Source organism: Procambarus clarkii, chromosome 46 (assembly GCF_040958095.1).
Source record: "Procambarus clarkii isolate CNS0578487 chromosome 46, FALCON_Pclarkii_2.0, whole genome shotgun sequence".
NCBI lineage: Eukaryota > Metazoa > Arthropoda > Malacostraca > Decapoda > Cambaridae > Procambarus > Procambarus clarkii.
Genome location: NC_091195.1, coordinates 16,154,560 through 16,171,244, shown reverse-complemented (window position 1 = coordinate 16,171,244; position 16,685 = coordinate 16,154,560). Strand labels below are relative to the sequence as shown.

At 46.6% G+C, this 16,685-nt stretch overlaps 1 non-coding gene across 1 annotated transcript in view; it reads left to right on the top strand.

The window, feature by feature from the left end:
• Positions 1 to 15,941, top strand: part of LOC123770444 (uncharacterized) — a 157,232-nt gene extending 141,291 nt beyond the window's left edge. The window contains exons 14-15 of the transcript XR_011222172.1: positions 2,672 to 2,798; positions 15,692 to 15,941. This is a non-coding gene — a transcript (uncharacterized protein). The remainder of the gene's footprint in view (positions 1 to 2,671; positions 2,799 to 15,691) is intronic.
• The last annotated feature ends 744 nt before the right edge of the window (positions 15,942 to 16,685 follow it).

Sequence of the window (16,685 nt, the reverse complement as noted above, 5' to 3'; positions counted from 1 at the left end):
AGACTGCAGGCTGGCTAAACTTAATTACACCGTGGACAACCTGAGACACACGAGCCCTGGAACAGGTAACCAAGGAAACCAAATCCACCCAGAGCGCGACCACTGTCACCGAACCAGTGGCCTGCAGGTAGTGCCGTGAAGTCTCCACCAAACACAACACATGATGCACCTCCGACCTAACCAACCACAACCAACGGACCTCTTCGGAAGTCTGCCATCTCATTCTTTGCCAGAAAAGAAGGGGAAGGCTGCAAGCTAACAAAATGATCAAGCGAACGGAACCCCCGGCGCTGGAGAACATCATGAAGCTCCCCAACCCGACCCCCCAGAGGCCAAAGCCAACAAAAACAAGGCTTTCCCAAAGCAGTCTCAAACTGAAGGGGCCACAACAAATCGTGGAGATGTAAGAAAGGAAAGAACCCGGTCCAAAGAGCAAGGTGGCTCAGGCGGTGCATGAGCAGGCCAGAGGTGAAGAAATGCACATGAGAGCTTGGAGAACGGAACAGAAGTGACATCCAGTCCAAATGCAAGCTGCAGTGGCTCTACCAATGCTGCACAATAAGAAGTGACAGTATTTGTCATAAGATGCCAGTCTATGAAAAACCAAGAGAGAAAGGGCAACCATAACCGACACAGACGAAACCCTGCAAAGAGAAAGGAAATGGCGGAAAGACCGCCAAGAATCTTCATACTGTTGCTGGGATGAAGACCTCAGGTCGGATACCATCAAAGAAGCCACCTGTTCACCATACAAAAGGCAGTACACCCGCATCAGAAAAACCAGATGCAAAGAGCGGTAGAGTAAATCGAACCAGCGAAGTACCTCACTGGCCTGACTTGATGAAAGAGGCGGAGCTGCAGAAAAATTCCCGGGTTCAGACGCCTTCGGTTTCGTTCTACGACGTTCGGTTCGGTGCCTCCCAGCGCCTGAAACCAAAACTGGGCCAGCCACCATGGGGCCAGGAGAATCACCCTCTCATGATAGGATTCGAGCCGAGCCAGAACCTGGAGCAACAGCCGCACCCAGGGAAAGAGGTACAGTAAACCCCACCGTGACCAGTCCTGCCAAAAAGTGTCCCCTGCGAAAGCCTCACAGTTGGAGAATGGCGCCATGTACAATGGGATATGCCGAGACCACGCCGACATGAAAAGGTCCACCTCCAGGTGCTCATACGTCCGACAAACCCAAAGGAAAGAGGCGGCGTTGGCTGTCCACTCAGTGGAAAGAGGAATGAAGAGCGACAGGCCATCTGCCAGGATGTTGTACACTTCCTGAATGTGAACGGCACTGAGATCTAAACCCCAAGAACTCAGCAGAAGAGCTACCTGAAGCGACCAACCCTAAAGAGCCACGGACCGAAGAGCCCCAGTTGAGACATGGGGAAGCAGTCTGAATGGAACCTGATAATTGAGCCCCGAGGAAGATGAATCCATCGCAGGTAACAGGCGCAGTCATACACCAACACCGACTGTACTGAGGATTGAGTACCTTCAGGGGTGAGGAGAGAAGCAGAGAGACAGTATGAAAATGACATTGCGAGTATCTGCATGTTTTGTTCACCATAACTGACCTCTGAATTGGTATGGTGAGTCAAAAAGCAACGACAAGTGGCTGTCCCACCAGCCAGCCAGCCACTCGCCGCCACTCCCTCCCTCAACAACACCTCACTAACCAACATTCTCCTCCCACCATACTGTTTTTGTTTTTATTCACTATATATAGACGTTATATATAAGTATCTACATGTTTTATTCACCAAAACTTTAAAACTAAGCTGGTATAGTGGGTTCAGACAATATAAAAGAGACGTCGCCACACATAGAGCTGGCGGCTGCTTCCCACACTGGTTCAAGGCCAGATGCTCTATTCTCCCCAACAATAATGTTTGTGGTGTTATTACTCTATATACACACTATATATATAAGTATCTACATGTTTTATTCACCATAACTGTACAACTAAGCTTTTATGGTGCCCAAAGAGCATAGTGGCCACCCTCTACACAGCATGGCTAGTCATGCAGATGATGCCACCTCCGTCACCTAAATGGCTCCTCCCAACATACTCCTTTTGCTGTTATTACACTAATACACACGTTATATATATAAGTATCTACATTTGTGTTCACCATAGCGAACCATTAAGCTGCTATGGTGAGTGCAGACATCAGGTGGCCTACACAGATTCAGCAGACAACGGTACCTCCCTCAGCAATACTCCTCCCCACACAGTGCTAATTATCACAAGAATTCTGCTATTGTCACAATCCTGGTCATTTTTATCACAGTCAGGGGTCTTCTGTAATACTGTCATCACTAAATAATAACAGTTACATATTAATTTTGAGGTTTTAGGTGATGCTGTGGTCACAAGCCAAACAGCAGTTATGTTAGCTCATGCTGCGTGTGCCAGCCTTGGTTGCTCACACAGTACTGTGGCTCTCACACCCGAGAATTTTGACCATTTTTTTTTTCAACATGGTGTCTGTTGACAAGAGTCCTGAGGAAGCTGATGTGAACCCTGTGTAGCCGCTGGCCATTTGAATCGTAGCAGGCACCCTTCCTCGTATATGTATGCCATGCGCACGGTGGGATATGTTACTCTGATTGAATATATATGTCATGTGCAGTTTAAGGGTTAAAAGAATGTTACACAATATTTTTGTTACAGAGAAGGCGATCTTCGGGTTATTCGTCCTTTTGTCTATGTACGAGAGAAAGATTTGAGAAGATTTGCAGAATCAAAGAAGCTGCCAGTTATTCCTGAGAACTGCCCTGCATGTTTTGAGTCACCCAAGGTAGGTAACCAGCAGGAACATTTGTAAGAATATTGACATTAATTGTTTTATACAGTAGCTTGGGACTCGGTACTGGACTGTAGCTAAACACAAAGGTGGCCATGTTTCTGAGCGGAGCTCCGTCGGCTCCCCAGAGCTATCCAGGCAGATATGTAACTATTAGCTTTTTGGCATCAGTCAAAGTGCATGGAGTTCTTGCCTACCGGGAACCACAAGCCAAAACCTGGGCCCCCCTCAGAGAGGAGTGAGGAGCAATGGTCTATAGAAACCCCGTGTGGTGGGAAGCATTTTGTCTGCCATCGACCGGGTCTGGCACCCAGAAAGGTAGGTGCCCCAAAACAAACCCCCTTACTGGTGAAAATATTGCTACCGAAAGCTAAACAATTGGACAGAACTCCTCAAATGAAAAGTAGCAGACTAGCATGACATCATCACGTCGCCATGCCGCTGTCTGCGCAAACCCCACTCCCCGGGAGGGGGAAGGGGGAAGCCCCAGACCTCCCGCACCGGCGATCCAACCGGCAGTTCTTGACTGATGTGATATTGGCTGGTCAGGTGCCTCTGGCTGTGATTTTTGTTTCAGTTACTGTGCCTTGTGGAGTAGTTTGTCTCTACAGGTGGTGTGTAAGCTAGGAGTAATATTCTACAGTACTCGGGCTGCATGCATCTGGGGTTTCCTGCCCTAGATGCCCAGTAAGTACTGCCCTTGGGGCTTTGGGCCACCTTCCACAAGTCACCTTGGAATCTACCTCTGCTGTGTCTTTTACTGCTCGGTACTTGGCTGCCCTTGGAGTCAGCTGGCGTTCTTGTTGCCCTTGTTTGCCTCTGGGTAGGAGGTAGTTTTCGTCACTGGTAGGGGCACGGGGTACTGCACAGCTAGTTTTCACCTATTATAGCAGCCGGCTCTGTTCCACCTGGGAACGTTGTCCTCTTGTGGGGGTTTTCTTTTGTTTTTGTTTTCCTGTCAGGTGGGGAGGGGTCTGCCTTTGGATGGTTGCCCCTGTTTCTTTTAGGGTCCTTCTTAGCCTTTGGTGGTTCCCTCTGCTTGGCCCCCATGAGTGGAAACGTCCCAGGGATTCAGCTGTAGAAGTTTGCTTGGTAGTTTTGGGCACCAAGTTCGCAGTACCCTGCCTGGGCTTCCTTTAGCGTGTTACCAAGGCTAAGGGCCCTGGGAAACTCCGCAGGGGCTCTGTGGTCCGATGGATGTGCCCCTTGAGTCCCTTCTCACTTCGTGCGAGGTTGATGGTTGCTCTGTCCCCCTTGTCTCAGGGTGACATTCACTGGTTGTGCCTCCGCCATGCTGCCTGTTGGGTCAGTGTTCTTTTGACCAGGAGTCATGCGACGTTGTTGTCCGTGCGTGTTCCAGTTCACCCTTATTCTTGATTATGCTCTGAGGGTGCAGGCAGCAGCTGCATTGCATGCTGCTAGGTTCTGGTTGCTGCAACGTGCTGGATTGGTTGCTTCTCCGGATGCCCCGAGACCGCCCCGTTGTGTTTTAGGAACCTGTCTTTACGGGTGGCAGTCGCTTTGCCTTTGGTTTCTTCCACCCTTCCTTTTCCCCTTCTGTTGTGCGTCCGGTCCCCCTCCCTGACTTTCGGCTCTAGCCCTTCCGCGGGTTCGGAGGCGGGGCAGGGTCTAGTTAGTGTTGAGACTCTGGTGGTTTCAGGGGTGCCCCCTTCTGGGGTGGTGGCAGGGGCATTCGAGCCTATTCCTCCTGCCGATGTGTTATGGGTCTGACGAGTGGGCCCCCTTCCTTAGTGTTTTTCGGCTACCCCGGCTTTTTCTTGTGAGGCCTGGGCTTTGCGGGGGACGGCTCGACTCTGGGTCTTCGGTGTGGTGTTCCCGGGGCAGGGAAGGGGTTGACTTGGGGGCTTTGGTCTCTGCTGGATCCCGCATGAGTTTTTCACCGTGCTTCTCATAGCACCAAGCCCTCGGGGCAGGGCTTGGTGCTACGAGAACGGGGTTCTCTTTTGCTCCCTCCTCGTACAGATTGGTTTTGGCATCTACCCTTCCCGGGGTTCGGTTCCGTGATCCCGTAGTTTCCTCGGTCCCATTCTCCTGGAGGTTTTCAGCTTCCCGCATCCCGTCACATGTGGTGCGGATAGCCCTTGCGGCTTACCTCCTGCGCGACCCTGATTATGTCTTCGTATATGGATCTTCGTGTTCATCCTGGGTTTGTTATGAAGTTCCGGAGTTGTCCTGGTTAGCAGACTGCTCACTCTTCTCGTTGGAGGCTTGGCTCTCGTTCTGTTGGTCTCGCACGCTTGGTTGAGGGGAGAGGCTCCGACGGTGTTACAGGTTTCCCTGGGGGGCGAATTTGAGTGTGTGTCTGCATTTTGTTCACCCCTGCCCTTCCGTGGGATGTTGGTGTGATGCAGCTTCCTGTATGGGCTCCTTCTTTGGCTGCCTTGGTCATGGGGGCTTTACGTATCCATGGCCTGCTGGCTTCGACTCTGCATTTCTTCTCCCTCCTTGGGCTGTCCTTGGATTGGCTTGAGTTGGTTGGGATAGAGCTTGGGGCCGCCTCTGGGTCTGGTGCATTGCCCTCGGCAGTGCGTGTGTCGTCTGCATTATTGAAGCTGTTGGTGTCGCTCCTGCAGGATGCGGTTTTGCGTTTTTTGCTTCTCGCCTTGCGTGTCGGCAGGCGGTGCTTGCTTATTCTTTGGAATCTGCTTGGACCCTGGCTCTTCACTTGTCTGCTGCTGTCTGCTGAGTCTGCGGTTGTGCAGTGTCTGCCTGTGGCTTCGACTGGTTGCTGACATGTGTTTGTCTAGTTGGTTCTACTGGGGCTCATGAGCCCCCGTAGAACCAACCCTGGCACAACCCTGGCACAACCCTTCCCGGAAGGGTTGTGCCAGGGGGTTCGATGTTCTTCCCGTCGTGGTAGGCCTGTGGTGCCAGTTTTGGGGCAGGCTCTTCGCGGCGCACAGGGATCACCCTGTGTGCCACTTTTTTCATAAGGTGCATTGGCCCTTTCACAGTTCATCCCATTGCTGGGGCGATGGGAGGGGGGGGGAGGCTTGCTCTGATCGCTCGCGCCTGGTCTCACGATTTGTGGGCCTTTCGGGTCGTTTCGTGCAGCCTACAGTGGCAATGGGTGGCTCCTCCTCCTTCAGGGGGTTCGGGCCTGGCAGAGGTAGACCTCTTATCCTGCGCTCTGTTGAGTCATCTCGGAGTGGGTTCACTTGGGCGTGGTTGAACCGACCACGTCTCTGAGGTGGGTTTCCCACCTGTTCCTGTCCCGAAACGAAACTGCGCGGACCTCCGGTTCATTCTGGATTCTCCTGTCTGAACCCGTGGGTTTATTGCCCTTCCTTTCAAATGACTACTCTGTCCCAGGTCCGTCTTCTGTTGGAGCCAGGCGCTTGGATGCTATCTCTGGACCTCAAGGACGCGTGTTGGCATGTCCCGATTCATCCGGGGTTCAGGGACTGGCTTGGTTTTGTTGTGGGGCGTCACGGTTCCTGTTTTTGTTGCCTTTCATTCAGCTTGAATCTGGCACCTCACGTTTACACACACCTCGGCCATGCCAACGTAAAGAGGCCCACCTCCGGGAGCCCGTACGTAAGGCAAAGCCAACTGAATGAGTCGGCGTTAACCGTCCATTCCGTGGACAGGGGAATGAACCGGACAGGCCATCCGCCATGATGTTGGACAACTCCTGAATGTGAACGACCAGGAGAGTCAAACCCCAAGAACTCAGCAGACCAGTCACCCGAAGTGAACAGTCCCAAAACGCCAAGGACTGCATCAAACCCCCGCGGTTCAGACAATGAACCACCAGGAAGCAGATCTAATGGAACCGGATTGTTGATCTCTGAGTGACCCGAACCCTCCGAAGTGCTTGTCACACTGCCGCGAACCCACCACACCTGACCGGCCTAGTGAGCACTGGTCACAAAGCCCCAGCCAAGAGACGACCCGCCGTGAACACATCGAGCGAGGGGCTCAGGTAGGCGCCAAGGCACTGAACCCCAAAAAACCCAAAGTGGAAGCTGGCAATGCAGCAGCCGATGCAAGGCACCTGGTTGATTGGTTGGCACCCAGAGGCTGAACCCAGCAATTGCAAGAAAAGCGGAAGGGATGTCCCTAAAGGAACCAGAACAGCCGACAAAGCCAAACATGACCCGGCGGGTAGGACATCACGGCAAAATTCAGACTCGCGCACAAACCCTCGAGCATCCGCCTCGTGACTCCGGGAGCCCCTCAGTTATCGGTGAAGACGAGGCTGCAGCCGCAGCAGAGCCGCTGGAAGGAGAGACAAGGACATGCTCACCCTCCCCATCACCACCCACACGCACCCTCCCCATCACCACCCACATGCACCCTCCCCATCACCACCCACACGCTCCCTCCCCATCACCACCTGCACACACCCTCCCCATCACCACGCACACACCCTCCCCATCATCACGCACACACACCCTCCCTGTCACCATCCACGTGCACCCTCTCTGTCACCATCCACATGCACCCTCTCCGTCACCACCCCATACGCACTTTCCCTGTCACCACCCACACGCACACCATCCCCATCACCACCCACATGCACCCTCCCCGCCATCACGCACACGTACCCTCTCCGTCACCACCCACACGCACCTATGGGGAACTGACTTGTGAGATTTATATTTATTTCATTTATATGAATTTATAGAGAATTTATATTATATGTTAATTTATATATTTCGATAGCAAGTTGTATGATAGTTAAAGCGGACTGTATTTCTTTGAATTCCCACAAATTGATCTCCTTACACATTATGGGGGGTTTATAGATTTATATATGTAGTTAATCAAATTATTGATTAGCAGACATTCACTACGGTATTAGACTACATATATATAATAACTAAAATGGGGAGGCCTTATCTTATTGTAGGTAAGTCTGGTCCACCAGTTATGAACAAGGATGATCACACCAAATAATCCACGTGTTTGAGGTTGCCATCAACACCATGCACTGGTGTACCAAGTAACTGTTCTGCTTCCTCTTCATTGTTCCTGTCAAAGGGCACTTACATAATAGCAGTAATCCTATACCAGTATATATGACAGCTATATCAAGAGGAAATATTGCCAATTTAAATAATGAGATGAGAACATTACTCACTCTGGGTTGGTCGCTGTCTCTCGTTCTAACCTGAAAATAATCCTGTCTACCTAACATTACTGGCCAGGAATGACTAGATAAGATTTCGGAAAGAACACTTCCCTTATTTAGATGATGACTGCGTGTTGATGATGGAAGCACTAATTTACTCTCCATAACACTTTGTCCAAGGGAGTATTATTGGAGCTGTTTTGCCCCAGCGACCTGTTGTCTGATTAACCCTTAAGCTGCTAAGGGGTCCTGAGGAGATTTACACCCCTGAGCGCAAGAAAAAGAAATTTAAATTTTTTTTCGTCTTCTAAAAATGTTAATTTGTGTTCCCTGAGCATGGGAAAAAAAAAAAATGTAGGTGACATATTTTGGGCACAATAGGCCAAGGAAGTCTGGCAAAATGTGAGCGTTGACAGAGCAGTTGTCAGTGGCGGTCAGCGTCACCCGAGCTGTCAGGTGGGAGTTGCCACAAAGATATTATTACCTAATTATTTCAATGTCTCTGATTTTTTCTTAGTTTTTTTGCAGTAATATTATTCAATAGTGTGTAGTGTGATAGATTTGTATAATAAAATGTGTGAATCATTGCTAAACTCAAAAGTATGGTGTCCATATTAGTGATTCAATTATTACGTTCATAAAACAACAAACAAATAGTTTTGCTGTTATTACACTATATACATACATTATATATAAGTATCTACATGTGTTGTCCACCACAACTGTACAACTAAGCTGACATTGTTCAGGCAATAAGAGAAATTGCTACACACACAGTCAGCCCTCACTCATTCAGTCAGGCACACTAAAATTTCTCCCCCAACAATACTGTTTGCAGTGTTATTACACTATTTACACACATTATATATAAGTATCTACATGTTGTATACACCGTAACTGTACACCTAAGCTTGTAGAGTGCCCAAAAAGCATAGTGGCCACTTGCTACACAGCTAGACAAGTCATGCAGACGACACCACCTCTGTCACCCAAATGGCTCCTACCAACATAATCCTTTTGCTGTTATTACACTAATACAACGTTATATATAAGCATCTACATTTGTGTTTACCATAGAGAACCACTGAGTTGGTATGGTGAATGCAGACTAACAGGTGGCCACACAGTCAGTAAATGACGCTATCTCCCTCCCTCCTTCAGCATTACTCCTCCCACACAGCGCTAATTATCACAACAATCCTGCTATTATCACAATCCTGGTCATTTTTATCACAGTCAGGGGCCATCTGTAATACTGTCATCACTAAATAATAGCAGTTACATATTTATTTTGACATTTTTAGGCAATGCTGTGGTCACAAGCTGAACAGCAATGCTGTTAGCTCATGCTGCATGCGCCAGCCTTGGTTGCTCTCATATTACTGTGGCTCTTACACTGGAGAATATGGCCCATGATTTTTTTTAAACATGGCATCTGTTTACAAGAGCCCTGAGGAAGCTGATGTGAACCCCATGTAGCCGCGGGCCATTTGAATCGTGCCTGGCACCCTATGGTGCATATATACGCCATGCACAGTTTAAGGGTTAACAATGGTTGATACTGAGGACTCTCTTCCACTGATGCCCTGGCTCTCTTGTCCAGATGTCAAGAAGTTGTAGAAAGGTCCCATTTACTCTATTTTGGTACTGATAATTAAGTTAATTTACGTGAGATGTTTTTATGATGTTAACAGTCCAAAGACTGCTGGATTAAGAATAATTCCCAACAGAATTAGCTGGTGAATTAAAGCGACAAGTGGCAATAATTTCCCATTTTCTTTTGATGGAAATTTCCATTGTGCTACATTTTCTGTATGAATAAACACTATTTCTAGGGTTAATTTGATATTTACACAACAGCAGCAATATTATCTGCATATTGTATTTAATATTAGTACTGTATATGGTTTTGGGTTTTCCGGCAGCACCCTCCCCGTCACCACCCACCCTCTCCGTCACCACCCACCCTCTCCGTCACCACCCACCCTCTCCGTCACCACCCACATGCACCCTCTCCGTCACCACCCATACGCACCCTCTCCGTCACCACCCACACGCACCCTCTCCGTCACCACCCACACGCACCCTTTCTGTCACCACCCACACGCACCCTCCCCGTCATCACCCACACGCACCCTCTCTGTCACTACCCACACGCACCCTCTCTGTCACTACCACACTCACCGTCCCTGTCACCACCCACACTCACCGTCCCTGTCACCACCCACACTCACCGTCCCTGTCACCACCCACACACACCGTCCCTGTCATCACCCACACACACCATCCCTGTCACCACCCACCCACTGTCCCCATCACGACCCACATGCACCCTTCCCATCACCACCCACACACACACCCTCCCCATCACCACCCACATGCACCCCTCCCTGTTTCTACCCATACACACCGTCCACATTACCACCCACATGCACCCTCCCTGTCACCACCCACACGCACCCTCCCCGTCACCACCCACATGCACCCTCCCCGTCACCACCCACATGCACCTTCCCTATCACTACCCACACGCACCTTCCCTATCACTACCCACACGCACCCTCCCCGTCACCACCCACACACACCCTCCCCGTCACCACCCACACACACCCTCCCCATCACCATTCACACGCACCCTCCCCATCTCCACCCACCCTCCCAGTCACCACTCACACACACCCTCCCCCACACACACCCTCCCCGTCATCACCCACACGCACCCTCCCTGGCCCAGCAAGAGGTGTTGTTCCCTGGATTGTACTGGTCTCTATGCACAGCTTTGCATCCAGTCATGGCAATAAATGCAACAGGAATGGAAAATGCAATATTTGGGAAAAAGGGCGCCTTAGGAATTCTCTCTAAACTCAAAGGCAGCACTGAAGATGATGAAGCGTAGTCCTCTTGAAATGGGATCCGGTCGGCCAAGTGGACAGCACGCTGGACTTGTGATCCTGTGGTCCCGGGTTCGATCCTGGGTGCTGGCGAGAAACAATGGACAGAGTTTCTTTCACCCTATGCCCCTGTTACCTAGCAGTAAAATAGGTACCTGGGTGTTAGTCAGCTGTCACGGGCTGCTTTCTGGGGATGGAGGCCTGGTCGAGGACCAGGCCGCCGCAGGGACACTAAAGTCCCGAAATCATCTCAAGATAACCTCCCCATCACCATCCACATGCACCCTTCCCGTCATCACCAACACGCACCCTCCCCGTCACCATCCACAAGCAGTGTAATAGCGAGTGTAACTATTATTTTTTCTGTGGCAGGAACGTCATCGAATGAAGTAACTTTAAACATGTCACTTTAAACGTTTTCACTTGACAATATATGCATCACTGTAATCAGAAGGTTGTGCCTGGAATACAACTCTTACCTGAATAATTATTTTGTATTTCTATATGTGGAATGCACCAATACATTATTTAAATGAATGCTAAGCTCTATAGACTTCCACATTTTATATTGACTTTGTGAAGAGGGTGTGTAGGCTGATTTGCCTTCAAGTCTAGGAAAAGATGCCAACCATAACCATCTTATGAGACCATAAACTGCCAATTATCCTGCAAAGTTGCATGAGGCTAACCCCTAATGTCTGGCCTCCAAGCTTGGACTGACAAACATTCGTTCCCGTAGTTGCAGACAGCCTCCCAGTTTTTATTTACATATCTTCTCAGTACAGTATAACCTTTGTTAAAGCTGTTTTATGCAAGTTATGGTGCTTTAAGTTAAATGGCATTCACTTGGAACTATTTGAGCCATGAGAGCTCTGCAATATTAATTTTTTTTTTTTTTTTTTTTTTTTTTTTATTATTTTCTACCACAGACGTGGCCACACATTTACAATGCTAACCAGCATATATACATTTTCTTCTGTCCTCCATGGACAGGGTTAGAGAAGTGTTAAACATACAGTTCAAAGGTTTATTGAACACTCAACCACAGAAGGTGATTCGGTGCTTTTAAAATGCTAAGCTAACCTACATACGTAAATACATAGATACACAGATTTACGTATGCCCTACATAAAGTATTAGATGTGTCTTTTACATAGTGTCATTAATGTACATTCACAAAGGTGAAATGTAATTCTGATCAGCTTCCATATATGCTTTATACCCATACATATACACACACACACACACACACACACACACACACATACATACATACATATATACACACACACATGCATTCACATACATTTGTCTCATTTACCCTGACAGGGTGAGGTAGCTGATAAAGAAACTAGTGTGCAATTAAGCACTTAATCACTGAAGGTGATGAAGGTGCTTTTACAAGCTCAGGTTATATAGTTACATCACATACATACATTGTATGATTGATACATTACATGGTCAATTTTGGATACAAGTCCAATATATCATCAAGTGTTGCAGTACTCATATAGTAACTACAGAGTTCAGCATACCTTAGCCCAGGAGGGCGAAAGTCAGTCAGTATTGGACACTCTACAATATAATGTTCAAGAGAGTGCATGTTTTCTCTTTCACAAAGTTGACACATTGTGTACTCGACATTTGGGTTTTGAGAAAGCTGCCAGATACGTCTATATCCCAGGCGTATTCTGGTCACTATAACATCACATTGCCGGGTTCTTGTTCTATTAGTCCCATATGTGAATGTCTCCTCACGATATCTATCATAATATTTAATGCTACAACTTTCAGATCTTTGAGAATTTGTTAGGTCGGTGAGATTTTCATTAGATATTTGTTTAAGTATTCTCTTTGTCACTGCTAATGAAATACCCATATCAATTTCTACCACTGGTTTTCTGCAGGCTGACTTAGCAAGCATATCAACAGTGTCATGCCTTGAGATGCCAACATGTGATGGTATCCATAGGAATTTAATCTCAAATCTGTTTTCTTTGGCAGCTAAAACATTCATTCGAATATCACTGACTATTTTCTGGGTGTCACTACTATGTGCGTTCAATGCCAGGAGTGCACTCTGCGAGTCACAGTATATAAGTCCACTGCCTTTGTCTTTTAAAAATTCAGTGGCAAGGTATATGCCTGCAAGTTCGGTTTGAGTTGTACTTGCCCAGTCATTGACGCGCTTCATTGCTGTATGTACGAGAGAAGATTGTTCAAATATGTTACATGCACATCCGGTACATCGTCCACCTTCTTCTACAGAGCCGTCGGTATAGCACTGATAAACATCGTTACCCATACTCTGAGTACTTTCAGTGATGCTTTTCAGTGTTAACTGTTTTAACAATGTAGTGTGCACACTATCTTTCTTGGGCGCATTTACAAAATCAACTGATAGATCCCAGTTATCCCATGGAGTAATTGGCTGATTAATCATTAGTTGAGTTGGGTACATATTTAATATTTTGATGGAGTTGGCTACCTTGTAGAACCAATATACATAATCAGATTTCGTTCTTCTTCTATAGACCTCAGGTGAGTGTAGCATATTAGAAAGTTTAGCTTGAAACTTCATGTGTTGTCTAGATCTACTCAATGCCTTCACGCCGAAAACTGTGCTAATAGACAAGATTCTCTCACTTATGGTAGGTAATTTTAACTCTGCTCTCATGTTAACTATTCTCGTGGACTTTGGAGCCCCAAGGATGAGACGCATAGCTTCATTTTGCAAGGTTTCAAGAGATTTCAGCTCTTTGTCAGTATACAGTGTGAGATGTAGAGCATTGTAGTCAATCACAGAGCGTATAAATGATACATAAAACATTCTAGCAAGTCTCACGTTAAGCCCATGATTGACACCAACAAGGACCCGTAAGGGCTTTAATCTCTCCCAAAGTCTCCTCTTGAGAGAAGAAAGGTACCCAGGGTCGTTAATGGGGATACCAAGGTATCTGTAAGACTCGCAGTTCTCAAGTGCTCGCCCATCTATATGATAATTGGGTGGTGAAATACCACATGGAATGAGGGCACGAGTTTTCTGTAGAGATAAGGAGGCCACATTCCTCAGCTCTAGTAGCAAAAGCGTCGAGCAGAACTTGCATTCTAGGCTCGGTGGCAGCCTGTAAACATATATCATCAGCATAACAAATGACAGTGTCTTCATTATTAGTTGGAAGATCTTTAATAAGTTTATGCATCAGAACGTTGAACAACAAGGGACTGAGGACCCCTCCTTGTGGAGTTCCCAGTTCAAAGTGTTTGCTCTCTGTGCTTTTAACACCATTAAACAAAACATATGCTGTTTGATTAGACAAATAGCCCTTTATCCATTTCAGTAATTTTCCTTGTATTCCCAGCTCGGCAAGCTGTTCCAGTATGATTTCTCTGTTTGCTGTATCAAAAGCTGCTGCTAGGTCGATGAAGACTGTTTGGGGGGAAGCTTCAATATGTGCGAAGTACTCAGCAAAACAGTGTTGTGTACTGAGCCCAGGCATAAATCCAAACAGTTGGGGTGACAGGTGCCCCTGTATACGATACATGAGTCGGTTTAGAACAATACGTTCAAGCACTTTACAAACACACGATGTTAAAGATATGGGTCTATAATTATCTGAGTGTGGTTTGGGGATGGGAACAATGACACTCTTTGTCCAAGCATCAGGTAATACTCCTTCACGTAAACTCATTCTGTACAACACTAATAGTGGATTACCTGGTACGTGTGAGACTAATCTCAGTAGACTGTAAGTAATACCATCCTCTCCAGGAGCAGTTGATTTTCCCATCTTTAGTGCATGATTTAATTCCCATTCAGTTACATCATTAAGGTCCGACACGTCGATAGCTGTACAGGCAAGATTGATGGTTCGTTGTCTGTTGGGGCGTGTGTCATCAAGTTTGTGCTGTATGTTAATTGGGAGTGAGTCGTAGCTCGATGTTATTGCCCATTGATCAAGGAGGATGTTTGCTTGTTCTAGTGGGCTGTGGTGCAGCGGTTTGGCTGGGCTGCTTCTAGAGATTTTTTGTATCTTTTCCCAAACTTCAACAAGTGTTGTTTGCTCATTTATACTTTGTAGGAACTCTTCCCAGTGTTTATTACGTATAACGTTGCTCATGTCTCTCATCTCTCTATTTGCAACTAGAAATGCATGCAAGTCACCTTGTGCTTTGGTTCGTTTGTACGCATCTCCAAGTTGCTTTACTCGTTCATGTTCTTTAACAAATACGGGGTCAAGGACCCACTTGGGTGGTGGTAGGTGTTGCCCACTTCTGCTAGGCTTACGACCTGTTCCCCAACACACCCATGTGTCATAGTAGGTAGTAATCGTATCAACGAGATCTCTGGAGAAGGCTTGTACATTCGTTATTGTGTAATCTTGATACCATTTTGATATACAATTAATAAAGTGGTGATGCAAGCCATATGGAATATTCATTTTCCGTCTCTGATGTCTATTAGGTACATCACACTGTACCTCATAGGAAGCAGAAACTGCATAGTGATCACTAACTAAGTGATTTACCAACGAACATTCCATCCTATCTTGCACAAGGTTTCTACCCATTACATAATCAAGTCTGCCTCCCAATAAATGAGTTTGGGTATCCGTAGTATACACGGTTAATCTGTTGTCATAAACATATTTGATAAATTTGCATCCATTATCGTTGTTAGTACTGTCTCCCAGCGTAATATGTCTAGCATTAAAATCTCCCAGCGTAATATGTCTAGCATTAAAATCTCCCATGTATATTGTCCCATGATTGTCTAGATCTGGGAACAATGTTACATTGAGTTTCTGGTAATATTAATTGTAAGGTACAGCATTATATGACTTATAATGGCTGGCATTATTATTTGGGTAACTAGCTATTATTTTTTTCTGTGGCAGGAACGTCATCGAGTGAAGCAAATGCTGGCCCAGCAAGAGGTGTTGTTCCCTGGATTGTACTGGTCTCTACGCACAGCTTTGCATCCAGTCATGGCAATAAATGCAACAGGAATGGAAAATGCAATATTTGGGAAAAAGGGCACATTAGGAATTCTCTCTAAACTCAATGGCAGCACTGAAGATGATGAAGCGTAGTCCTCTTGAAATGTTTTATATCACCTGAAGATGGAAATAAATGATATTTCTGTTATGACTTGGTATTTTTTAACCAAAAGGAAATTATTGATAAATTCTTTTGAGGGTAAGGTTTTTTTTACAACACTTTTTAACAAGCCATTACAGTTTGTGGACTGCACAACAGTTAACCATGATTTTAGGACCAATATCCAGAAATGTTTCCTGGTAGAGTACTGCTGTAGAGCACGCAACACTGCAAGTTTGGCGGGATGTATTTAAAGTGTTGCGATGATCTTGAAAGTAAAATAAATTAAATTGAATTATTTGGCTACAACCAAAGCTGAAACAAATGGTCTTGCATATTTACAACATACAATTAATATTCTGTTGTTAAGGGGTAGAATTTCCGTCATTGAGAGGGCTGCATGTCTATCAATGATGGGGAGGCATGTCTACCATTGAGGGGGGGAGTATATTTCTGTCATTTAAAGGGCAGCATATGTTTATCATTGAGTAGCATATGTCTGTCATATGCTGCCATATGGTAGCATATTCTGCCCTCTCGAATGTAGCACATGTCTGTCATTGAGGGGGCAGTATAGGTAAGTTAGAGAGTGGACAGTACACTATAGGCAGGTCATTGAAAGAGCAGTATATATTGTCATTGCCTCCTAGTTGGACCTGGTCTCATTCAATTCTAGGTTTGCTTCAATTTATTGGCTGTGGTACGAGGTCCTGTATTCATCTTGACTGGCAGATAGAACCAAGACCTCACAGAAATAAGCTGGAAAGAACAACTAGAAAATGCAAACCTGAA